The following is a 17,136-nucleotide window of genomic DNA, read 5'->3' as shown; positions in this document are numbered from 1 at the left end:
GCCTCCTCAGCTCAAGAAGCAGGGTGCATTATCTTAAAGGTGTGGGGATATAATAGCAAGTTGATATGTTCCTATAGTGGTGTTCCCCATTGGAAACTAATATATGTGTAAGCGGTCCATACATTATCATGGGCTGCCAACCGGGCACTCTCAAAATTGACAGCTCCATTATGGCACTACTAAAATAAGGCATGTTTGGGATCAAACAACATTCTTTCTCACCCCGGGCACAATTTTCATGCCCTGGGTGACATGGCAGGCACCCAGAGGGCACCTTAGAGGTTGTCCCCTGGTTGCCCCTAGCTTTATTGTGGTTTGGTTACCAGCCCATGCTTTCCCGCTCATGCTGCAACCAAGACAATATTCTAACCTCCTGACATGCAGTGTGATCACTCCCAGGAGTCAATAATATAAAGGCTAGGCAGGAAGGAGTTCACACCTCCCTTCTACCCAGATGGCTAGCAGTTTGGCACACCAGAGTGGTGAGTTTCAAAGGCTGTACAGCCTCTGACATGCATCTGGGCTGTACCCCTGAGGAGAAAACAACCCTTCCCTTGCCACAGGAGATCTTGCACCTGAGCAAGGATCGAAATTAGCTATGCAGGTGGTGTACACCTCCAGGAAGGCTAGTCACACTTCTAGTGTGGACAGCCTAGTCTGTACACATAAAATTGAATTCTGTCATCGTTAGGAAGGAAGAAATAGTGGATTCTGGGAAGAAATGGTGACCTACACCACCGTATGTGGCCACCTCAGGGGCAGACTTGATGCAGGTACTAGCTGCTCATTGGCTACTAGCTTCCACACCCCCAACTCCCCTAAATCTAGGATTTAAGAGACTCACTTGACACCAGAAACTTCAGATCTGAACAACTTACTTCAAATAAGGACCAAGTGGAGGCCCGTTTCACTAACAACAGGACTATACGAACCAGCACAAAGCAATGGAGGGATTCTTTGTCCCTGAGGCAACAGACTTGGAACTGAGAGAAACAACCCTTGTCTCCCCTGGACTAGTGGCATTAGTCCCTACCAATTGCAGGTAAAAACACTGACTGGATCCAAAGAATCACTGGCCATTGGGCCCTCCAATGGATCACCCAAATCAAGGTGGTCCAGTGCATTGTGAGAGTTGTAGTTTCACCTGCCCTGAAGTTTCAGGCTGCTATGTTACTCCCCTGAACCCAGTGAAGTTCCAGCACCTTTTCGTTTTTTGCTTACCACTGTCAAGGCTTGTTGGTTATTAATATGGTAACTGACCAGCACACTTGACGCTGCATCTACAGAGAACACAGTGCAACCATAATCTGATGTCAGCAGCAGTGTACCTCTTGTGTTTTTGCATTTTCTTTCCTGCAGCACCATGTAACCCGAAAAAGCACCACCAACAGTGGCTCCAGTTCAGCAGCAAGGACTTCTAGAACAACTCTGCAGCTGGACTCCAAGGGCTAGGTAAAATTGATCTAAATGTTGTGGCCTGGTCCTAGGGCCCACATGACCATAACCCTATAAGGGTTCCAAGTAACTCGACCTGCAAGTGGCCGATTGTCACTAGTGGATTTTGCCATTGACCGCAATGTTATTTTGTCTATGCATTTTACTGCACTGATTTAAATATTGCTTAAAAAATCTAATATTCCGGTTATATGTATGCTATTCTGTTTGTTTTAGTGTCTTAACTGAGATAAAAGTACACTTATTTGTATAAATTTGTGTCGGATTTCTCTCGAGTCGTTTCGTCATTAACTGCTCATTGCCACTCTACCTGGAATGAGTGAAGGATTAATTAGTGTGAATCCAAGGATAGCCCTTGGGGTGAGTTGGATACAGTTAATCCAAAATATATGATAGAAGTTGATGACAAAAGAGTAGACGCAATGTATGAGTCATTCTCTAGACTTACTATTACCTCATAAGTAGTATATAATGAATTATATAATAAACAAAAAAAACTTTAAAATGGATACAAGGCTAGGATGGTCAACTTATAAAAATGAGAGGGTATTTTGCAGGTGCAATTGAATACCAAATTAAGACTGTAGTTTCAAAAATGTATGTATCAGAAAAAGGGGACAACATCTTGGGTTGGCCTGTGCAGAAAGATCTAGGATTCCAACGCAAGCCCCGAAATTTAAGTGAAGGCCATATAAAATCATACTAGTTTTAAGGCAACATTTCCAGAAGGAAACTTCTGAAGTGAACTCAAAATAAGACATATCAAGCCTAGAGTAAAAAACATGGACTGTATCCTGCTGACCCAAGCCACTACAGGCCAACAGATAATGCTCCATTTTAAGGCAAACTGTTTGAAAGATCTGTAATCAAACTAATATCAGTCCTCTGCCGGGTGGTATTGATGGGCTAATAATAGGGGCTAGGAGAATAGACTGGATGGGCTATACACCAAAAACCCTGGGGGGGGAATGTATAGTGGTTAATTTTCAAGATCCTAGGGTGGTGGGATGGATAACAAGGCAGGGATGGGGAACAAATAAGGGTGGTATTGGTATTGTGGACCTCACCTTCTTTTACCCCAGACCAACAAGTGTAGCTACAAGCCTACTAAACGAGCCCATAATCCCCCCCATTGCGCAATGGCCAGTTGTCTCTTTACCACCTCCCCATGCTAGTTTTAATTATACTCCATATACACACAATAATCCCCATGTAGGATGGCAGGATTCGGGCTGGGGGTATTGACACACTGGTATTGACAGCACGGGCGGAATTATAAAAGAAGTAGAGGTGTTGGGTGATGTCTGTGGTAATATTACTGCTACAAATATAAAGGAGAACAACACCGAGGCTGGGTGTGTGGCCGAAGAAGGTGGCTCTAGACTAGGAACATCAAATCCAAATGCCTTATACCCTGTAATGGACGACTTAGTTGTGGGCTCAATGGATGACTCAGATAGGCTGGCTAGTCTAATGAGAATTTCCATGTTATCCCATGAATCTCCGCTTGCAAAAGCTCGGGTCGGGACAAATGCAGATATTGGCACCCTTTTGTCCTGGAATGTCGCCGGGTTGGCCAGCAAGTTGGACTCCCAGCTTTGGGTAGATTTCATAAGTGGCTTTGACATTTGTTGTTTCCAAGAAACCTGGGCTTGTGACCCTCTCTTTTGCTTAGGTTACTTGAATTATTATATACCAGCCATAAAAGGGGGAAGAGGGCGGCCAAAGGGTGGCCTAACAGTGTGGGTCAGACTGGGTTTGCATATTGATATAAAAATCCTTGACCTGGGAAATAGTGATCTACAAGCCCTTAGAATCTCTGTTGCAAAAGGCCAACCAATAGATTTATACAATATCTATGTGAGAGGCGGCAAAGTAATAAATCTATCTACCATCGAGTTGTTGTCTGATGTTATGGAGGCTAATTCCCAGGGAAATGCAAAGATAATCGCTGGGGATTTAAACAGGACTTTTGAACCCTTGAACTGCACAAACGACCTTAATGAGTGTGAAGAGGATAATCTCTGGGGAGTACCATCTTTAAACTTACAATCTGTGAAGCGATGGACAAAAGAGATTTTACTGTTAAATGGAATATGCTTGGAATATGGTCTAAGAGCTCTCAATGGTAGGACACCTGGTGATAGGGAGGGCAGTTTCACTTTCGACAATGGTATTAATAGGAGCCGAATTGACTACATATTGTGTAGTCTCCAGCTGTGGAATGGGGTTGTTGACATGGCAGTTAGGCCCCGGGTTGAAAGTGACCACAACCCCCTATGTGTGTCACATAAGTGGTGGAATGCAGGTTCAGGAAACCCTACTGAGACACACGATGAAACCCCTCTTTTAAGTAACGATGAGCGAAGGTTAAAATGGCCCAAGGTGCTAGCAAATGAAGTCACTATGACATATATCACTAATAAGGTTGATGGTGCAATTTCCGAGATTGAAGCTGCAGTCCCGGTGGCTCCCGGGGACAATGTTATCACTGAAATCCACAACAAGTTATTCTCCTCTTTAAGACCATGTTTTTTTATAAAGAAAAGAGAAGGGAAGAAAACTAAAGAAGTGGGTAGGTGGTTCGATAATCATTGCAGAGCAGCACGTCTAGAACTGGGGCAGGCAATAAGGAACAGGGATCGTGCTGCAGTGATTAAGCATAGGAAATTGTACAAAGCAGCCATCTATCGTGCAAAAAAGAAATGGGATGAAGACCATTGGGCCCAATTAAAAGCAGCCTCCGATAACAAAGACTCAATGTTATTTTGGAAAATTATCAAGTGGGGTAGCGGAGCGGGCCCAGCAAAACCCGACAATAATGTACCAGTGGAATCCTGGGTCGATTATTTCGGGCCCCAGTACGCGGAAAGTAATATATCCGTGACAGCTGATGATATAACCCCGGCCTATGCAACCGAAGATTTATTCTCCCTCAGTGAAGCAGAAATTGCCATCAGTTCTGCGAAATGTGGGAGGGCGCCAGGCCCAGATGGTATCCCCCCTGATATTTTTAAACATGACGTGGCTAGATGGGCGAGATACATTCTGCTTGTAGCAAATGCCCTAGCAAAGGGGGCAATGGTTCCAGACATTTGGAAAGGTGCTACCATTATCCCCATCCACAAGAAGGGCGATCGCTCACTGCCTGCAAATTATAGGCCCATAAGCTTAATAGCCACCGTGCAGAAAATAGTCGGGAGAATGGTAACAAACCAGCTAATGGACTGGGTAGAAGACAACAGCGCCCTCTCCCCATATCAAGCGGGATTTAGGCGAGCTACTAGTACCATTGACCAGGTCTTTCGCTTCACAATACTGAGGTGGAAAACCGTTGAGCTGGGAAGGGGCAGCCTGTATGTCGCGTTTGTCGACCTGCGGGCTGCGTTCGATCTAGTCCCCAGGTACAAGCTATGGTCGGTGCTCCAAAAGCTGGGGATTCCTGCAGAACTGCTAACATTAATTATGCGACTGCACGAATCCAACTTTGCCAGAGTCCAATGGGGAGGAAGTAGCGAGACAATAGTGGACTTCCCTGTGGAAAGGGGTGTTAGGCAAGGCTGTTCTATGGCCCCTCTACTTTTCTCGTTATTTATTAACGGGATAGTTGAGAGAATGTTGAGGGCTAGTGTCGATGCCCCTTCGTTGGCGGACACCAGGGTTCCGATCCTGATGTTCGCTGACGACACTCTTATTTTGTCCAAGACTCCCATGGGGCTGCAGCGTGCATTAAGCATTTTTGATGCTTTTTGCATGGAGCACGGGCTAGAGGTAAACGTAGGAAAAACTAAACTAATGGCCTTCTCTGCTGGAAGTAGAAGCCATCCTAAGATAACCCTAAATAACAGCAGGCTCGATATAGTCAATGAATTTACATATTTGGGAGTGCAGATTGCGGGGGGGACTGGCTGGACGCATCATGGAAACAAAGTAGTCCTAAAGCACCAGCAGCTATCAGGTGCCTTAAGGGGGGACCACCGTAAATCAAAAACAAAACCTATAAAACCCGCACTGACAGTGTACGATGCGAAGGTTTTGGGTGCCACCTTATATGGCGCTGAACTATGGGCTTGGAATAGTCTGATGGCTCTTCAGACCTCTGAGAACAAGTTCATGCGCGGGATTACTGGACTTCCGCAGAGCACCCCCCTAATCCCATTGTTTATGGAGCTTGGTAGACGCACGATCGTCGACAGAGCTCGATTGCGACCAGTTCTTTACTGGAGACGCCTCTGGACGACTCCTGAAATAAGACAGTACGCGGAGGGCTTTTTGTGGATAATCAAGGAAGATACCTTCCATAAGATAAAATGGTTAAAACATCTGAAGACCATGTTGGTAAATCTAGGGTTTTCAAACCTTTGGAATAACCCCGAGGGAGAAACCTTCCCAAGCAAAGAAGCCCTCAAAGAGCAATATTGGGATTGGGTGGGAGGCAAGATGCTGAATGACACCAGGGCAGACTCAATGTCTGGTCGTTTCCTGGAGACTAAAATTCTACCTGTCCTAGAAAATTATTGGGATAATATCACGGTACCAATGGACAGGAAACTCATTTTCCAGCTAAGGTCAGGATCTATCCCTCTTAAGAAATTGACATCTGGTTGGCACAGACCCACTAATAGCCTATGTCCTGCCTGTGGAAATGCCGAGGAGAGCTTAGGACATTTTCTCTTTTCATGTGAATCCAAGGAGGAAATGGCTCTCGCCGGTATGCAAAAATTTGGGGACACGCGAAAGTTCCGTGGCTCTAAGAATCCTATGTACAACATATCAGGATTCGATAGTCATGGGTGTCGCCAAATACATGGGTTGGGCTTGGGCGATAAGACGACGGTCCTTAGGGGATTGCAGGTAATCAGGGACTCCTTTTAATAAATTAATAAACTTTTATGTATTGGTATAAATTGTTTTATCTGTAATGTTGTACGAGCTGCATTGTGTTTAATGAATTTTTACTCTGTATTATGTATTTTGTGTAACTGTTCTGATTTTATGTGCTTTTATGAGAATTGTCTCGAATAAAGCTTATACAAACAAACAAACAAACAAACAAACTAATATCAGCATCACAGACTATCAAAATGGAGATGACATCTTGGACGTGGCACTAACAGGTCAGTGACTGCAGGAAGGGATGATATCAAAATAACAGTAGACTCTAATGGAGTTGCCACTCACTTCATTCTTGCTCTAATTTGAGCTTTTGATACATTTCGCTTACCTACTCTCTGGCAGAGGCTTCACACCTTGAGGGTTCTGGGATCCATTCCGAAATGTATCATTTTTCACCTTACTAAGCACAAGTTATCCACCTAGGGGTGATCATGAACCCCAAGCACCAGAAATTGATTCAACTTCTTTGCTGAGAGGGAAAATACTGTGCATTTGTGTAATGAAGATGACAACCTACATACTAGAAATACATAACTCCTGCAAAGGTCTCACAAGTGTCTACCCTTGGCAAGTCATTTGTACTGATGTATGTAGTGGTCAATTCTCGCTCAGGAATAGGTGTAGGGACCAAAGTCAATGGGTGAGTAGCCACATTTCCCAGAAGCATGTTCTGGATTTCACAATATCTTCTTCTCAATTATAGTGTATCGTAGCACATTTTTGTACAGTCCGCTGCATCTCTATTCCCTTCTCCCCCCACAAGTTCTCCGCTAGAAAACCTTGCCTTGTGCTTTCAGTAATCAAGATCTTTGACGACGACAAAATGCAAAAGTACTCATGAACATGCCCATAGGATTCACACAATGCAAAAGCATACACGTGACAATCTCTAATCTTCGGTCTAACAGAACTCAATAGATGTAGGTTTGTGTGAAATACATTTCATTCTGAATGTTATTTTCTTTCTAACCGCTAGATGGCAGTGATTGCTCACACGTTAGACTTCAGGCGCCTTCTTCAACGATAACACCTAGGGCCCGATGTAGGTAGGGCTTTACCGATCGGTATCGGCCGAAAATACCGATTTTTGGCCCTTACCGATCGGTAAACAGCCATCGAGATGTAGGGGACCAAAAACAGAACGAATCGGATAGAAAACCGATTCGGAATGTGTACCGAATGTGAAAGAATCCGATACGTACATACCGAAAATCGGATATGTAACGAATCGGAAAAACACCGATTCGGTTACAAAGACCGAATCGGTCCATGTACCGAATCGTTAGTGACACCGAATCGGAAAATCACCGATTCGGTCCCACTACCGAATCGTTAGCGACACCGAATCGGAAAATCACCGATTCGGTCCCACTACCGAATCGTTAGTGACACCGAATCGGAAAATCACCGATTCGGTCCCACTACCGAATCGTTAGTGACACCGAATCGGAAAATCACCGATTCGGTCCATGTACCGAATCGGAAAAAATACCGATTCGGACATGATCCGATTCGGAAAACATGCCGATTCGTATAAATCTCCGATCGGGAAATTCCCCGATTCCGACAGTTGGGGAGATGTAGGGAGGCACAGAAACACCGAAATCGGCTCAAAATCGGTAGAATTCACTCGGTATTTACCATGGATTGCAATCAGGTGGTAACCAACTCCAACCCATATAAACAGTCCCAAAATGCATTGCAACTTGCAGGATGGCAGCTTTCTATGTCATTGCGAGGCGGCTACGGCTACAGCAGGAAGGACTGAGGGAATGGCTAAGAAATGAACAGGTCTACAGACAGAGGATAACCCTGTTCATGCTCACTGAGGCTGAGATCCTACAGAGATACAGGCTGGACTCTGACACCATACTTGAGCTCATCAGGGACCTTAAGCCATACTTGGACCACCACACCCCAAGGGCACACGCCATCCCTGCGCACGTCCAGGTGCTATGCAGCCTACACCTGGTAGCGTCTGGCAGCTATCAAAGTGGAGTAGCAGCAGCAGGAGGGGTGAGCCAGAGCAGCCTGTCAAGGTTCTTCCACATATTCCTTGACGCCATGATAGACAGGATGGACCAATACATCTCATTCCCTGCAACCCACGCAGAACTGCTACAAACCAAAGCGGACTTCTACCAGATGGCACACTTTCCCCAAGTCATCGGTTGCATAGATGGCACGCATATTCCGATTTGCCCACCAGCGGACACCGAATACATATACCGCAATCGGAAATCGACACACACCATCAACGTGCAGGTGATCTGCAATGCCAAGTGCACCATCACAGACCTGGTAGCAAAATTTCCAGGGAGTACCCATGACTCCTATATATTCCAACAGAGCGGCATATATGCACGGCTGATGGCTGGCGATTTTGGAGAAGGATACCTCCTAGGTGAGCCACATCATCAGACCCCCATAACACATAGTAGGTAGGTGTAATACATGTATGCATGTGTCTAATGTGACCCCTTTCTCTTCCAGGCGACAGTGCATATGCCCTCCGCTCATTCATACTCACCCCCTACCTCAACCCCTCCACACCCAGCCAAAGGAGGTATAACCGGGCCCACATACGCACAAGGAATGTTGTTGAACGGACCTTTGGCATCTGGAAAAGTAGATTCAGATGCCTGCACAAGAGTGGAGGTGCAAGGCAGTATACCCCCATCACCTGCTGCAAGATCATAGCTGTATGTGCAATGTTACACAACCTTGCGGTCAAGAAGGGCACTGAGGTGGAGTTGTCTGACTACGAGGACTATGACGACGACGAAGCTGTGCCACTGACACAGCCAGCTGGGGTGTGTACGCCATGTGATGGCAGATACAGACGTGAGGAGATCACTGAGAACTATTTCTGACTGAGTACAGATGCAAAGACAGCTAAATGTTGCTTGGAAAATAAACTTTTTAATAGTGATGCACCACAGTTACATCACTGAAGTGCATAGAAAAATGGAGTCTGTCAAAACAAATAAAGTCCAGGGTTCTGGTATGATCATCCCCCCTTGCCAGCCTATTTTTTGGCCCGCTTTCCAGACCCACTGGGGTGTCCCTCGGCCCCCTCCGAATGGCCAGCAGCATCAGCGGAGCGCCTGGTGCTCCTCCTTGGCTCTGATGCAGCGCTGGCCGGGCTGCTGCGGCTGCTGCTGTCACCAGCATCACCCAGGTCCAGGGCAGGATTGGAGGCGGCGTTTGATATTAACATGGCCTCCATGGCCGTGGTGATCCTGGCCATCCCCCTGGTCAGCTCAGCAGTATGCTGACTCTGCACCGACTCCTGATTTGCGCTACGATGGCACAGCTGTGCAGTCGCCGCTGCAAGGCGGGCCATGGCCCGGTTGAGCACCCGGGCATCCCTCCTGCGCGCAACCTCATGCTCCTCCTGCCTGGCAGAGGAGTGGGTGATGGCAGTGGTCAGCCTGCCCAACCCTCCTGCCACCTCCTTGTTGCTGTCCACAACAGCCTGGAACCCCTTCACCAACTCCCCCATCTGCAGGTTGTGCTGCAGGAGCTGGCGTTGGCAGGCCATGGTGGATCTGGCCTGTTGGCGCTGGATTTTGACCATCTGGCCCTCCAGGCCCAGGAACACACTGCCCTCCCGTGCTGGTGCAGCAGTGGTGGTGGTGGTGGTGGTGGTGGTGGCACGGCGTCTGGCACTGCTGCCTCCGGCCTGCTGAGTGGGCTGGGGTGCCACTGGTGGTGGTGTGGTGCTGGCCGGTCCCGGAGCCCCTGCTCCCAGGACAGGTAGGACGGGTGGCAAGGCCACGGTTGTGGCAGGAGATGTTGTCGGCGGAATGGTCTGCCTTGTTGGGGAGTTGTATGGGGAAAATTGCAAGGGGGGTGAGCTGGGCAGTACTGGGGAGTGCACTGCCTGGAAATCAATCACCAGGACTCCCTCCATTCCAAGCCCTGGGGTGTCTCCTTCCTCATCCTCTTCCTCCTCCTCCTGGCCAGGCTGGCTGGTGCTCGGCCCTGCCACTGCAGTATGTGATGTCGAAGCTCCCTCTGCTGCCACAGTGGTGCCGCCTGATGGTGCCCCTAGGTACAAAGAAGCATTTGTGAACTGAGTGCCGATGTATTACAGTCAGTACAATTATGGCATTCCACATGTCCTTGCATCTCCTTACACCGTGTCACACTGTTTCCTGTCTTGTGATTCTGCACTGACATATTTGGCTAACTCCTGCTGACTACATGTACCATGGTGCTTGTCTCTTGTATGTTGGTGACAGTACAGTGCTGGTGTTTGCCTATGCATTGTGTCTAATGGGGAGGTGTCTGGTAGGGTGTGTCATGATGCGCATGCTTCTTACCTGTAGCTGTGGCCATCGCAGTGCTGTCCAGGGTCCCGATCCCTACAATGCTCTCCCTCTCGATGGTGCTGGAGACAATTTCCTCCAGCTCGGTGAGGGGTGGCGCCGGGTTCTTGCCTCCTCCGGTGAGTCCTGCCTGCCTTTGGAGGTCGGCCAGCTTCCTCTTGGTGAGGCTGCGGAGGTCATAGAACCTTTTCTTAAGTTCCTCAATGGACCTGGGGGTGACTCCAGCAGCATTTACCTTCTGGGCGATGTCTGCCCACAATCGCCTCTTGGTGCTGTCTGGCACGTTGAGGGACAGCTTGCCAAAGAGCTGGCGGTGCACCCTCACCACCTCCTCAACCAGCACCTGTAGTTCTGTGGTGGTGAATTTGGGCTTCCTCTTTTGGGAGGACTTCTGGCTTCCTGCCTGATCTGCCATATTCTCTTGCTCCTGCTCAGTCTGCAACCTCCTTCTCCCACTGCTGCTAACTGTGTGTTGGGCTCAGGCAGGCTTTCCAGAAACTTCTAGAAACTTCTTAATTGGCTGCACCTGCCAGGGTTGCCACTCCCTGTTTGGGTGGGGGAGGGGGAGCCACCTCATTGGCTGAATCGCCTATTGCCGAGTCTGCTTTTACCGATTCGGTAAAATCCGATTCGGTAAAATCCGATTCGGTATTATCCGAATCGGTAAAAGCCGAATCGGGTCATGCAATGCATTCCTATGGGCTTTTTCGCCATGGGTCTATGATTGCCGAATCGGTTTTTACCGAATCGGCTTTTACCGATTCGGTATTCGCCGAATCGGAAATATCCGAATCGGTGGTAGCCGATTCGGTATTTTCCGATTCGTTGTTGGCCGATTCGGTACTTTCCGATTCGGACCGAGCTGAATCGGAACGTACCGAATCTCATTACCGATGCCGACCGAATCGGTCTTCAGTCGGTATTTTTTTCCTACATCTCGTTTTCCGATTTCAGAATACCGATTCGGCCCGCCTCGGTATTTTAAAATCGGAAAATCCCGTTTACCTACATCGGGCCCCAAATGTATTGAATGATTTTGACTCGAGTCTCAAAAAATCGTAGTTTACTTGTACGTCTAAAGTTTATTTAGATTTTTGGTGAAGTTCACAGAGAGATTGCTAATGTCACAGCATTCTAAGAAGAGCAGCGTACAACATGTATTGCCCACTAAAATGGCATGTGCGCGTGGACACAATTGTAAGTGTTAGCAAAAAGGCGTATGCGCCCAGCGACCTGCACCTAACTTACTTTGGAGATGTCCCCTCCCTTTTTGGAAACTGTTTAGCGATTTACTCCCGCCTGGCGATTAGAGAGCCTTTGGTGGGGAAAAAATACCCTATCCCTCTTGCAAGTAGGAAAGGAGAGAATTTTATTTCAAAGTATTCTCAAAAGTGTCTTTCTCGGTCTTGAACATTAGCTGTGCATCATTGACTTAAACTTTCCTCACCCCGACCACAATCGAAAGAGTTAAATCCCCATGGACGTTCATTCATCAAAATGATGTCACACACCCTTTAACCCTAAATGACCCCAGGAAGTGGTGTCACATGAGCTTAACCCTGGAGAAATCGGAATAATTGACACTGCTGAAGTTGATAGACGTCAATTGGGGGCGCCAGGGGTTACAACAGACACACCAAGGCAACCAATTGCGACCCCTACTGCTTTGATTGCGACCCGTGGCTGACACTGATCACATTTCTTGATGCAACCTGTTTCTGCATGCATGCCAGCTCGGCTGCAATTATTCGTGCGCTGGCTGTCTAGTCTTAGAAGAGGTTGTGCTGGGCAGTGAGGGCAGAGGCTGCGCAGCTCTTTAGAGTACACGTGTGCGTGGGCACGTTGGGTTGCGTTGTTGACAATAGTCGGCCTTGCACCGTGTGATCATCAGAGGGGAGAAGCTGCTAGCCTGAGTTGGAACTGCAGGGCGTGTCCTCAGTACACTTCTGCCATGTGGGTGTGAGCTGCCCTGCACTTGATTTACTTTAGAGCAGATATGCGCTGGGTTGAAGCAATGGGCCAAGCTCTCAGTTCCAATAAAAATGCACTGTAACTGAAGCCGAGTTCACATGTAACGCAGTGTAGTGTAGTTCCTATATTCCCAATAGGCTCTGCACATTGGAATAATATATACTGTAGTTTAGACGTAGGACTGAGGTCTACTAGGTCTCTACCGAATATATTAAACTTAATAGTGAGTGCCAGCTAGCTCAGAGGTCACTAGAAACTTTCTCGAATTCACAAGAAGGATTAGTTTCTGACAACCGCACAAACATGACAACTTTGTTTCCCAAGAATAAGAAATCAAATCTCTAGAGTCGCGGAAACAATAGATAACTATTTTACTCAGTCAATCTTGCATGCTTCGTTTCAACAGAGATGCAGAGAAATAGAGAGATGGGCGTTTTTCAATAAAAGTATTTATTGAACAGTCTTCTTTCTTAAGCATTGGAAATTAACTGCTACAATCGTAATACTGGTTATAAAGTACAAGGGATATAATACGAACAGTATTATAAAATAGTACTGTAAAAGCATGATATGGTTTCTAAGCCATAAAGTGCATAAAATGTATAAAATACATACAGTAATAAATAATGACTAAAAGTAATCAATTGTTGCTTCTAAAATACGCCTACCCCGGTGTACCCAACCTGAGTCTAGTACGAGGGAGGAAGTATGTGAGGAGTAGCCTAAGTTTAGTAGTTCTCTGCCAGGAATCTATTCCAAGAATTCTCTAAGAGGTCTAATCAGCTTCGTACCTTGGTTTTAGAATGAAGGAGGTCTTGTATCTCTATCTCAGGACTCGATTACCCAGATACCCACAAGGGTAGCCCGGAAACACTGGAGCTGGATTTCTCGGCAAGAGAAAAGACAGCGTCTTTCTCAGTGCGTCAGCTAGAGGGTCGGCTTCCTTCGGCACTTGCTGCTGCAGGGCGTCGGGCAAGTAGATAGTCGATCTGTTCCAAACCACACGTGTGTTTGACTGGGCAAACCTGAGCATATTTATACTTTGAAGGGGCCGAGTTTGACGCATGTTTGGACTTAATATCGTCACTCAAAAGCTAAATTCTTGGAAAACGCCAGGAATTCTTGGAGAACTTAATATTCAAGCAGGGGGAAGTTCCCAGCCACTGAAGGCGGGTTTTTCCAAGAAATCGTTGTTAATTCTCGCAAACTAGTGGAAGTAGCCATGCTGTATTTGAGCTGTATGGTTTAGACCAAATAGGGTAGTGATTTCTATGCCTTTATAAGGATATGATGAAATATACCTATATAAGGGCATGAATCGGGAAAATTACACTAGGGGCCTATTCGATTACAACACCCACTCCACGATCTTAAGTTCAATTAAGCTAACCTAATAAGCACTGAACACATCTAAAGCTAGTGTTTACAATCCCACCCCAAAATACATAACCATGAATTGGTTTGCACATGATAAAAATATTGAGCATTTCTACAGTACGCATTTTTTAAGGAAGTGATGACATTCTAAGCATATAGTATGGTATCTGAATATGTAAACTGAATGAATCATGAATTTACATTTATAAAAATAGCTCTTAAATACAGAAAGAAAGGTCGAGACCATTTCATAACATAACATATCATGTCAAAGGTTATATGAGGACAAAGCCAAATATATTTTCTAGGGAGTGTTTCAAAAAAGAAAATAATTTCTTGTTCTCCATGAATAGTTCTACTTTAAGCAGATTAGTCTGTGCCAAAAAAAAGTTCAATAATTTTTGGAGAGAAGAAAAATTCAAATGGTTGTGAAAAACAGAGTCCCAAAGTTAAATTTCTTTGTTTTTGAAAAATTGAAGGCCGAACGCTGTGTGCATGAATCAAAAGTTATTCTCGGTGTCAGGAGAAAACATTAGATCATCAAGGCTGGCAAAGAAATCGTCTACCTCAGTAGGTGAAAGTGGAACCACTTGATCAAGCAGATCAAATGTGCACAGATGAGAATCATTGCCGTCAGCGCCAGGTGCCGCATTAGCAGTGTTCAAATCAGATAGTACCTGTGTGCTTGTTGATTCTCGTATCTCACCCTCAGTTTGACTTACTGGTGAGATCTCAATGAATGCCGTCATCAGGGTTGGTAGCGGTTGGGTACAACACATTGCATGAACCGTTACCGGACCTAGCAAGGCGTCGACATCCGATGGCTGGACTGATGGAAGAGTAAGACAGATGTCCAACATGCATTCCTCTCTGCAAAGCAGGCATCGTAGAACAGGTAAGATGCAATCTTGCCAGATTGGTCTGAACGATAGAAACCAGGTAGTGTTCAGATCTCTTAAACGAGCCAAGCCAAGAATCTGTGAAATCCTTTCACGATACCTTATGGCAAGGAAAGTCCCTTCCATGTTGATCTGGGTATCGTTGGTTGCTAGACTTGCCATATCGGAGCAGAAGGAATAAAAATAAGATTCCTGCTACGAGTCCCAAGATGAGAGGCAGGCCGCCGAACACAGAGTGCACGAAATTTGGAAAGATGCCGAGGACTGCTTCAAATGGTGTTAACAGTCCCGAAAAAATCGTCTTAAACACATGTGCGATGCCACTTGTATCAGACATGTTTAAGATTTGACTTAACATTTCTGAGAAATGTACTGAGCAGTTTGTTGATAATAATGCATGTATCTCTGCAGATGTCCTCGCAACTTGCAGATCATACATTTCTTTATACGAGGTCATTGGCACAGATTTTTGCAAAAGAATGGCTTTTATTCTGCTTAAAGTATCAATTCGTATAGAAGAGATATTCAGTGAAGGCCATATTGTAGTCCCACTGTCTGTCTTTTGAGTTGGATACAATACTTGCATACAACAAGTGACCATGGACGACACACTAACGAGATAAAGTTTTCCTGGCATCATGCCACAGCAGCTGTGATCATTCAACATAACGTAACTGCCATTGGATAGGTGCCTGAAAATGGGTTCTATCACAGTCGAGGGAGTACCGTGCAGTGGCAAGAAAGGTTATTTGCAGAACCGTCGCAGGCTCCATGTAAATTAATACCTTTGCACAAAAGTTTACCACTTAGTGAGTTTTTACAATTTTTTCCACTAAGGAATACCTCATTTCCCTTGTTCCAACATTTGTGTGTGTATGGCAAAGTCCATGTCGACTTAATGTATTCTTTACCCAACCTTTCATACAGGCATGCTGGCATATGCTGTAGACAATACTGAAATTGGAAAATCGTCACTGGTATCATGATGGTGCCATGAATTATCCATTCAAAGACAGGCTTCTCAGAAACTGTCAATGGTAATCTTTCCAGTTTTTCAATGCTCAGCACCGTATAGTCTGCTCCTCTTTGTGCCAAAGAGATTTGTTTATCTGTAAGGTTAAATACAGCATCAATGACGTTGTGTTGATTATACGCCATGACACGTATCCTGAACAAAGGTTTTGCAACGTCCAGCCTAACTGCATTATAGAACGTAATTGACACTGGCCATGTTGTAACATTAGCAAGTCCTATTCCATTATGTCGATTGCAGAGGATACAATGTTGTCCAAAGAATATATTCTGGAGGACAGAGTCATTAACCCATTGTCCACTACAGAGAGAGCTTTCTCCAATTTAATACGATCAATTTCTCGTATTCTTTCTGCAGTTTCTATTTGCGTTATTTTCCAAGCTTCGTTGTACTCAGCATATATACCGGCGTATATAAAACGTTTTTGCCGTGGTTTGCGAGGCCCCATTAAGAAATCTCACAAATTATTGCCTTCTTTATTTAAAGATAAGTGTTGTTTGATTTCCGGAAGTGTGGATGTTTTTAACCACTCAAGGCATAGCTTTCCTACACTATATGTTGTTACTATCCCTGGATGTTGTCTCTGGGAGTATCTTGGATCTGGCCTGTTCAGTTTTAAACCTTGTGTTTTGTTCAGGAATCTATACTGACAGTTATTGGTGTCTGTGGGCCGCCGCTCACGGAGACCCGGCCACAGGGAAGGCCACAGGGAAGGACGACGTGGGATTTCCTGCGCTGGGATAGCGCTCATGTCTCTGTGTGGGGTGTGCATTGGGACAAGGACCTGGAGTGCTGCATACGCCGAGGGACTGCGAGGACCAGCAGGCTCTCTGCTCCACCCCTGCTGCCTCTTCCCTCGGTGTTCCCACCCCCCCCCCCGCCTGCAGTGCTTAAAATCTCGCGCCTAATCCCGCAACGCGGGACGCGCGCGGGACATAGCCCGGGACGAAGCCCGGACAAAGGGCGGGCCCTCTACGGCCCTCTGAGGCCCGAGGAGGCCGGGACGGGCCACCCCCCTTGGCTCCGCAACCAGAGGAAGCACATCGTTTGAATTATACCCATAACACTTCCTGGTCAGTGTTTCTTTTTCCTGTAAGACTATGTCACGTAAGGGGTCCAAAAATAAATTACCTTTAATATGTGATGCAGGTCAGGGGACCCTGAACTTTAC

The sequence above is a fragment of the Lissotriton vulgaris genome, chromosome 12 (assembly GCF_964263255.1).
Source record: "Lissotriton vulgaris chromosome 12, aLisVul1.2, whole genome shotgun sequence".
NCBI classification, from domain to species: Eukaryota; Metazoa; Chordata; class Amphibia; order Caudata; family Salamandridae; genus Lissotriton; species Lissotriton vulgaris.
This window is presented reverse-complemented; position numbering follows the sequence as displayed.